Source organism: Palaemon carinicauda, chromosome 24, assembly GCF_036898095.1.
Source record: "Palaemon carinicauda isolate YSFRI2023 chromosome 24, ASM3689809v2, whole genome shotgun sequence".
In the NCBI taxonomy this organism is placed as follows: domain Eukaryota; kingdom Metazoa; phylum Arthropoda; class Malacostraca; order Decapoda; family Palaemonidae; genus Palaemon; species Palaemon carinicauda.
In genome coordinates, this window is record NC_090748.1 from 60211985 (window position 1) to 60221984 (window position 10000).

Genomic DNA, 10000 nt, shown 5'->3' on the forward strand with positions numbered 1-10000 from the left:
CCTTCACTGTTGTCTGCTATGGAGAAATTAGATTCAAGAATGAACGCCATAATCAAATACATTTGTCAATGTACTATACCCACAACAATTAGAGAAGGATGTGAAATACCCCATGCTATTATATCATGCTGGTATGATTATTTATTTCAAAGATATTAGTTATAAACGATGGGTTCTGGCGGTTGAAATACATAGTTTAGTATTTACGGCTATAACATTCAATAAAAAAAACCTGTGTTCTGAAGATCTCTAAGCTTATGAGGGTTTAATCTCATAACCAGACTGAAATAAAATACAAAAATAGATGACACCCTTGAGAGAGATATCAAAATTGTGATTATTTACTTTAATGCTAAAGTTGGAAGGAATAATCTAGGTATAGAGAATATGATGAATGTTGAAGGTCTTGGCGAAGTTGCTAATGAAAATGGGACACACTTTATAAGTTTTTGTTCTACAAACAATCTTGTTATTGGGGGTACTCTTTTCCAGTACAAGGACATCCTCAAATAAATATGGATTTCACATTGTGGCAATTAAAAAAAATCATAGAGATCTCATAGCCATTAATAAAGAGAGAACGAGGACTCTGAGAAATGTAAGAAGCTACAGGAGCGTAGATATTGGTAGTGAATACTATCTCCTCACATCCACACTAAAACTAAAATTAAAACCACCCAACAGAACTGTAGATATAATAGCTAGGTTTGATACAACTAAGAGACAGAGCACACAATTAATGAAGAATGGTGTTATAATAAGAATATATATAAGTCAGTTGGTAGAGATATCAAATGATACTTGGGATACTATAAAAAAGGAGACAAGGACAGAAATTAATTGTTGAAATTTTTTTTTTGAGAAAATAATGAAAGTTACAAGATAGAGTATGCTAGGTATTCTAGTATTAATAGTGAAGTCAAACGAAAAGCCAGGAATGCCTGGAGAGAATATTTAGACAGGAAAGCAGACAAGGCTGTCTAAGCTATGGATTCGGGGAGTGGCTATGGTGTAAGAATTGGTCACAGAATTATTAAAGAAATCTCTACTGGGGCAAAGAAGAAGATGCATATACTCATTAAAAAGAGACAGGGATCTGTTATAACAACAAAAGATGAAGAAAGGCAACGTTGGATGGAACACTTCAGTGAGGCCATAAATAGGAGATATGATAGGAGTAATATGATTGCTATACCTGAAGATGTGGAAGACCTGGATGTACCCCTGAATGAATTCAGTGTGTTTCAAGTCGAAGGTATTATTTAAAAAACTAAGGAGGTGGAAAACCACTGGGTACGATGGAGTAACTGTCGAGATGATAGTGGCAAAAAATGAAGTGACTCCTAGAATACTTACAAGATTGTTTTTTAGAATGTGGCGTGAAGAGACAAATCCTGATGAATGTGAAAAAGGAGAGTAGGTAAAAATGACAGAAAACGGAGATCTGACTGATTGAAATAATTACACAGACATCACACTTACGTCAATTGTCATGAAAATATATAGTATGCTCATTCTAAAGACACTAGGGCGAAAGATTGACGAAAAGCTGAGAGATGAACAAGCAGGATTTAGAAAAAAGCAAGAGTTGTACTGACCAAATTTTTCATTTTAAGACGTGTAGAATATAGAAACCCACTTGTGATGGCATTTGTAGACTACGAAAAAGCCTTTGAGATTGTGCACAGGCCAATTTTGTGGAGTCCTGCGTTGTTATGGAGTTCCTCTTAAATATGTCAATTTGATTAATTCTGTTCATAAGCTTAACAAGTGCAAAGTTAATGTTTCTGGAGTCCTATCAAATGAATTTCCATTGAACAGTCAAATACTACAAAAGAATATGTTGTCACTTATGTTGTGTATCCTCCTCATGGAATTTCTGATACATAGAACAGTTGGGGAAGGTGGAGAAGGATGAGACTGGATTGGTACCAGGAAATATCTGACCTATTGTATGCTGATGACGGTGTCCTTATTAGCAGATCACCACAGGACATGCAAAGCTTGCTTACCAGAATGCATTAATTATCACATGAGGCTGGACTGAAGATAAATAGAAGAAAGACAGATGATGATAACGGAATTTGCAATGGGAGATGAAATATCATTGGATAGAGAAAGGAATAATGAAATAGAATCATTTAAATATTCAAGAACTATGATCTCTAAAACAGAATCTCTAGAATTCATGTTTAATGAAAGATTGAAATAAAGCAAATCAGATAACGGCTAGGTTAAGTAAAATTTGGAATTCAAATCGCCTGAAATTACGTAGCCTATAGAAATCAGGCTATATATCAGTATAGTGAGATTGGTGTCATAATATGGACATGGGTTTTGGTATGACAATGAAACAATATCCAATAAATTTTGTAGATTTTAGAACGGAGCCCTTTAAGGAACATTGTGAGTTAAATAGCAGGGCATGAGTAGAAATGAAACTATAAGAGAGATTACTCGAGTGCCATATGTGGATGACATCATGACGAGGGTTACATGGAGATGGTTTGGACATGATATTCGCCCTTCCCCAGAGAGAGTCATTCACCAAGCTATATATTGGGCTCAACAAGGCACTAAAAGATGTGGAAATCCCAGTTCTACATGGCAGAGGACTATGAGGCGTGAAGTAGGATATGATGAATGAAGAAGTATTGATTTAAAAGCTCAAAATAGAGACGACTGGCGGAATCTAACCGAGGCTTTTTTTACGTCAATAGGCATAGGAGGAGATGACATATATATATATATATATATATATATATATATATATATATATATATATATATATATATATATATATATATATATATATATATATATATATATATATATATATATATATATATATATATATATATATATATATATATATATATATGTATATATATATATATATATATATATATATATATATATATATATATATATATATATATATATATATATGTGTGTGTATGTGTGTGTGTGTCTGTGTGTGTGATGTGTCTGTGTGTGAAATGTACAAGAAATGTTCAAAATAGTTATTGATCGGATCCTATGTAATTTTTATCGAGCAAGGTAACACCTCTATATCCATTTTGTTCAAGATCCACCTAGGGGGTCTATAGGCCCATAATTACAGACCCCTTAAAACTGTGTAGTCCATGAAATCCGGGGAAATGTGGCAAGCTGGCACCGTGGACTTTTTTTTCTTTTTTTTTTTAAAGATCGAGAAATGTAACGTCGCTGAATTTATTTTGATCAAGACCCACCTTAGGGGGTCTACAGGCCCCATAATTACAAACCCCCCTAAAACTGCATTCAATAATTATGAACCAATCGCAATGAATTTTGACCTAAAGATTGTATGAACATAGGAGATTATTTAGGGCTATATTAATTTGGAAATTTCTCTTGAAAATGGGGTCCTTGTGTGTTGCCCTAACACACATAGAATACACTGATTTTCCTTTCCATGTAATACAATGTACAAAAACTTTCACAATATTTAATGACTGAGTCTTATATTTTTTCTATATTTTATTGGTATTCTACAAAATGATGCCAGCCAGAGAGGGATTTTAAAGAAGATTTATTGGCTGAGTCTTATGTAATTTTTTTTTTTTTTTAGCTTTCTACAAAATGATGTCACCTATAAAGAGGTTCTCATGCAGTAATTCCGGTTAAGCAAGTTCGACAAAATAAAAGAAAATAGCAGGAAACAGAAGAGCAGAGGGACGTGAGACAAAAAAAAAAAAAAAAAAAAAAAAAAAAACCTCATGCAAGTTGAATGGCAGGTAACAAGAAAAGCAGAAAATGAAGGGCAGATGGATTTAGGAAGGAACAGTAATGCAAGCAGAATAGCAGCTACATATGAGATAAAAGACGAAGAGCAGATTAATTTGTGAAGGAATACTAATACAAGCTGAATGGCAGCTATACGTGAAGCCGAAGATGAAGAGCAAAGGAATTTAAGAAGCAACACTAATGTAAGAATAATTAGGCCACCAAAAGAGATATTCTACAGAATATTTAATGGTTTGGTCTTATGTAATTTTTATATGTTTTTTCTTATTTTTTTACAAAATGATGCCACATAAAAAAAAGTTCTCATTCAGTATATCTGACAAAGCAAATTCGGTGAAAAGAAAAAGATAACAGGAAACAAAAGAGCAGGGGAATTTACGAAGTGGAACAAATGCAAGAAGAATAGCAGCTAAACGTGGGGCGCTGGATAAAGAACAAAGAAAACTCATGAATGTGGAATGGAAGCTAATCAAAATGCAGAAAATGAAGAGCAGATGGATTTAAGAAGGAACACTGATCCAAGTAGAATGGCAGCTAGATGTGAGGCAGAAGACGAAGAGCAGATGAATTTGTGAAGGAACACTGATACAAGCAGAATGGCAGGTAGACGTGAAGTCGAAGATGAAGAACAGATGAATTTAAGAATAACACTAATGCAAACCGAATGGCAAGCAGAAGACAAAGAACAGATGGATTTGAGACATAACACTAATACAAGCAGAATGGCAGCTAGACGTGAAACCGAAGATGAAGAGCAGAAGAATTTAAGAAGGAACACCAATGCAAGCAAAATGTCTGCAAGACGTGAAGCAGAGGACGAAAAGCTGATAAACTTATTAATAATCACTAATGCAAGCAGAATAGCAGCTAGACGTAAAGCAGAAGACAAAGACCAAGTGAAATTAAAAAGGAGCACTATTGCAAACATAATGGCAAGCAAAGTACGAGGAGCATATGAATTTGAGAAGGAATACTAATACTAACAAAACGGCAACTAGACATGAAGCCGAAGATGAAGAGCAGAGGAATTTAAGAAGAAACAGCAAAGTAAGCAGAATGATGCAACCCAAACCAAGATTCTACAGAATATTTGCTGGTTAGGTCATTTATTTTTTATTTATTTTAAATTTTTCACAGTTTTCTACAAAAGGATGGCTGCCAAAAACAGTTTTTCATTCGGTATATCTGATAAACCAAATTAAGTGAAAAGAAAGATACCTGGAAACAGAAGAGCAAAGAAACTTACGGAGGGGAACAAATGCAAGAAGAATGACAGATAGACGTGAGACATAGGATGGTCAAAAAAAAAACTCATGCAAGTAGAATGGCAGCTAACCATAAAGAGGAAAATGAAGAGCAGATGCATTCAAGAAGGAACACTAATACAAGTAAAATGGCAGCCAACCATAAAGAGGAAAATGAAGAGCAGATGCATTTAAGAAGGAACACTAATACAAGTAGAATGGCAGCTAGATGTGAGGCAGAAGACGAAGAATGGATGAATTTGTGAAGGAATACTAATACAAGCAGAATGGCAGGTAGACGTGAAGCCGAAGAGGAAGAGCAGAGGAATTTAAGAAGGAACACCAATGCAAACAGAATGACAAGTAGACGTGGAGCACAGGATGAAGACTAAAGAAATTTTCGCCTTGAAAATAATCAACAAAGAATAGCAGCTATAAGAAATCAGGAATCAAGAAATCAAAGAATGACTCGACTTCATGATAACCAACATGGATAATTGTCCAACGAAACCAAGAATCATCGGAAGGAGCTGAGAATAGTTGCCATATTGATTAGGTCATGCATGCAGAAGCAAGAGCATGTCCTTTTAATGCTGTACAATGTTGACTTGGCCCTTTCACTTATAATCCAAGATACCCCTGTGAAACAGAAAACAGTACAAATTGGCCTAATGTCACAACAATGGAATCACTGTCATCCTCAGAAATGGAAGAATTAGCCTCTTGCATTGTGCTGCAGTGGAAGGAAAATTTGACTGCCATTGGTAGTTGAATCTCTTGAATATCTAAAAAAATAACTTCTCAATGAAAAATCACACCATTAAAAACATTTTCTTGAAAACATACTACTATACAATAATGCTTTCCAGATGGCTTCATTTGGATCAAAATTTGTGAATGAGGGGTGATTTATGCCCATATTTAAAATCCAAGGGGAAATATACTTGGGTAACGCCGGGTAACCCTGCTTGTGTGTGTGTGTATATATATATTTATATACATATATATATATATATATATATATATATATATATATATATATATATATATATATATGTATATATATATATATATATATATATATATATATATATATATATATATATATATATATATATATATATATATATATATATATATATATATATATATATATATATATATATATATATATATATATATATATATAATATTATATATATATATATATATATATATATATATATATATATATATATATATATATATATATATATATATATATATATATATATATATATATATATATATATATATATATATATATATATATATAATCCTATGTTCATGCAACCTCTAGGTGGAAATTCATTGCAATTGGTTCATTATTATCGAATGCAGTTTTACGGGGGGGGGGGGGTTGATTATGGGGCCTGTGGACCCCCTAAGGTGGGTCTTGATAAAGATAAAATAGATTTCTCGATTTATATAAGAAAAAAATTATCATTTTTTCACTGCATACAGTATATATATATATATATATATATATATATATATATATATATATATATATATATATATATATATATATATATATATATATATATATATATATATATATATATATATATATAGTAATATAATATAAATAGATATATATATATATATTATATATATATATATATATATATATATATATATATATATATATATATATATATATATATATATATATATATATATATATGTGGTGTGTGTGTGTGTGTGTGTGTGTGTGTGTCTATATATGTACAGTATATATATATATATATATATATATATATATATATATATATATATATATATATATATATATATATATATACATGGATAGATAGGTAGATAGATAGATAGATAGATAGCAGTTGAATTTCGTTACATGCCTGCAAAGTAATCAGAGCAATCATAATCAACACACGGAGCCAAATAAATACTTTTCCCAAATTAACATTTATGTGGCGTTAGACGAAAACACGGTAGCAATTAACCTATCATCACGTCTCCTTCAAAACATAATTTATTGGCAAATATAAGCTGTTAAGTAGAATTTCAAGCCGGCTTCCATCTCTTATTGACTGATCAGAAATCCTTTGTTGTTATTAGCCTACATGTTTTTCCTATTAGAGGATCGTTCCCTGAAGATGAGAGGCAAGCGATGATGATGATGATAAAGGAGGACAAGGATGATTGAGTGGAGAGGGAAAGGTGGTAGTCATTCTCCATAATTTGCATTAGCATATTCTGTCAAGAGGAACTCTATCAAGTGGAGGTGATTCATAATGGAGACATTATAGAGTATCATTAGCGTATGGAGACGCAAATATTTCCTCTGCCTTCTACTAATATAATTCCATAGAAAATGTATTGATTTTCCATTTTGATTTTCGTTCTTTTAATTTCATCATTCTGTAACGCATAAATTTTTAGTTTCCTTATTGCTATTCAAAATACACTTGGATGGCTGACAAGTTTCCTCTTTTTTAGAAATTACATGTCTTCGAAAACATCATTAAAGTAATGTAGGTGAATATGAAAATACAAATATATCAATAAATGAAAATGGATATTGAAATATCAAATAATTTGAATATATATACATTACCGTACTAGAAAGAATGTTCGACAGTTTTACAATGTACTGGGTGAAAAAACTATTTATAAGTTTCCTGTAAAATGAAGCTAGTACAGTATGATAAATTCTCAAGATTTAATTTTCCAATTTGGAAAATGGAAACGCTGCATCAAACAGTCCTATTTTGAAGCTATAGTCTTCACAATGACAATGCAATATATCTGAAGTACAATGCAATTGCAACATTCGTTGTAATCAGATGGGTATTCCAAACAGTCAATTATTTTCTGACATTGACATCTTAATTTGTTTTTAGAAATATGAAAATGAATGTTTGAGGACGAAAAAAAAAATAAAAACAGATGTATTGTCACACACCGTGCAACGATACAAGTTTGAATCACTGAAATACGATGCTCCATTAGAAATGGGTTTGGTAAGAAATCGGCCAAAGCAAACGTATTGACATAATTATGCTTATGTCTCATTGAGTGCCACATTAGTCAAAAGTATAATTGGCTGCAAAGAATTCACTATTTACTGAATCGGTCCAGACCTTTTTGGGGGGTTAGCTGATATTTCATTATGTTAGAACATTGCAAATATAAAACAGACGGGCTATCTGCACATTTTTTTTTTTTTTTTTTTTTTATAACTGGCAATAATGTAAAATTCTTAAATGAATGAACAGACAATAATACTTTTGCTAATAAATAACCGTGGCATTTTCTCCAGACATGCAATTTCCTCCAACAAAGGGTATCTCTATTTTTGAGACTTATGATCTATGACGATTCTGATAACAAATGGAGTGTCATTTCCTCTGACAAAGGAAGTATATCATTACTTCGGAAGCAAACGTAAAAGTACACCAATAGCAATAATTCCCTGTGTTTCTTGATTCAAATACGTACACCAAAGTACAATAACCATAGTATGCGATAAATAACGTATTCATTGGTTTATTTTACATATTGATTTTTTCCCATTGCTTGAAATATATTTTGGCTTATTTTATAACCTCACTCAACGATGTTGAGAGATTTTATTTTACCAATAAATGATCATTTCGGTATCGGATTAATATTATGAAGGTTACCTATTTAATTTTTGTACCGATTAAAAGGTAAATAATAAAGAGACTAGGGATCCTCAAGATATTACGAGAGAAACTGCATTGTTACATTTTAGAGCATAAATGTTTAGGCTTTAGGCATTATGTATATGCATGATGATTTATTGAAAAAAAAATATATTGTTACATTTAACAAGTATAGGCTAAACCTTTCTCCCCTAAGAAAGGGAAAGTACAATAAGTGCAAAACGCAATATCATTTCGTCAGACTATACTTATTTTCATATGACACGTATTTTTCTATTTCATTTTAGAAGGAATTCTGTACCATTTCACAAACATACATAAACATTAGCCAATTAGGAAATTTACGTGAAACCAAAAAATGAAAAAGCTTTATTTCAATAATGTCCTCAACTCTAGATCTAAGCTTGTTGCATATGCATTTTCACTTTACGTAACTGTAAAATAAAGATAAATGAAACAAAATCATGTGACCGTAAACTCAGCCTAAAGGGAAGGTTTCGGTTCTTCAATCAAGAAATTGATATTTAGGGCTACTTCTCATGAAAGAGATTATAGCCAGCAAATAGCATATAAAGGGGTTTTCAAAATTTCTAAAGCCAAATTTGATATAAAATAAAAAAGTTATACCAAGTTCAGCAATTCTTGGATTTCATTTAGTTTCACTATGTATTTAGCCCGATTTTTGGGGGGGGCAAGTATATAACTTATAATTTTTTTTGGAAACTTTAGTATATAAGCAATACAATAGCACTCTTTCCATTTGTAACGATACTTACATGGCCGCTAACTTATATTTTATGATTCGTATAATATGCAAGTATATAGTTTCCCGCAGCAAATCAACATTAAGGAGGACAACGATTCGCCAGCCGAAGAAAAAGAATTTCCTAACTTCTCAACTTTAATCTTATATTACGCATTCTTATACCAAGACAATTTAATTATCATGGAATCTCTCACATCTTAAATTGCATTTAAATGATTCATAATTTTCGTTGGAAACAAATATTTCATTAAAAAAAAAAAAAAAAAAAAAGAGAGATAAGATAGAATAGTGTGCCCAAGTGTACCCTCAAGAAAGATAACTCTACAAAAAGACGGTGAAAGACTATGGGATAGAGGCAGTGGTAATGCCCCAGACTAGAGCTCAATGGTTTGATTTTGGAGTGTCCTTCTAGAAGAGCTGCTTGCCGTAGCTAAGGAGTCTCTTCTACCCTTATCAAGAGGAAAGATGCTAAATTGCGAATGCTGAAAACCTTGTTTGGTGACTGGGTG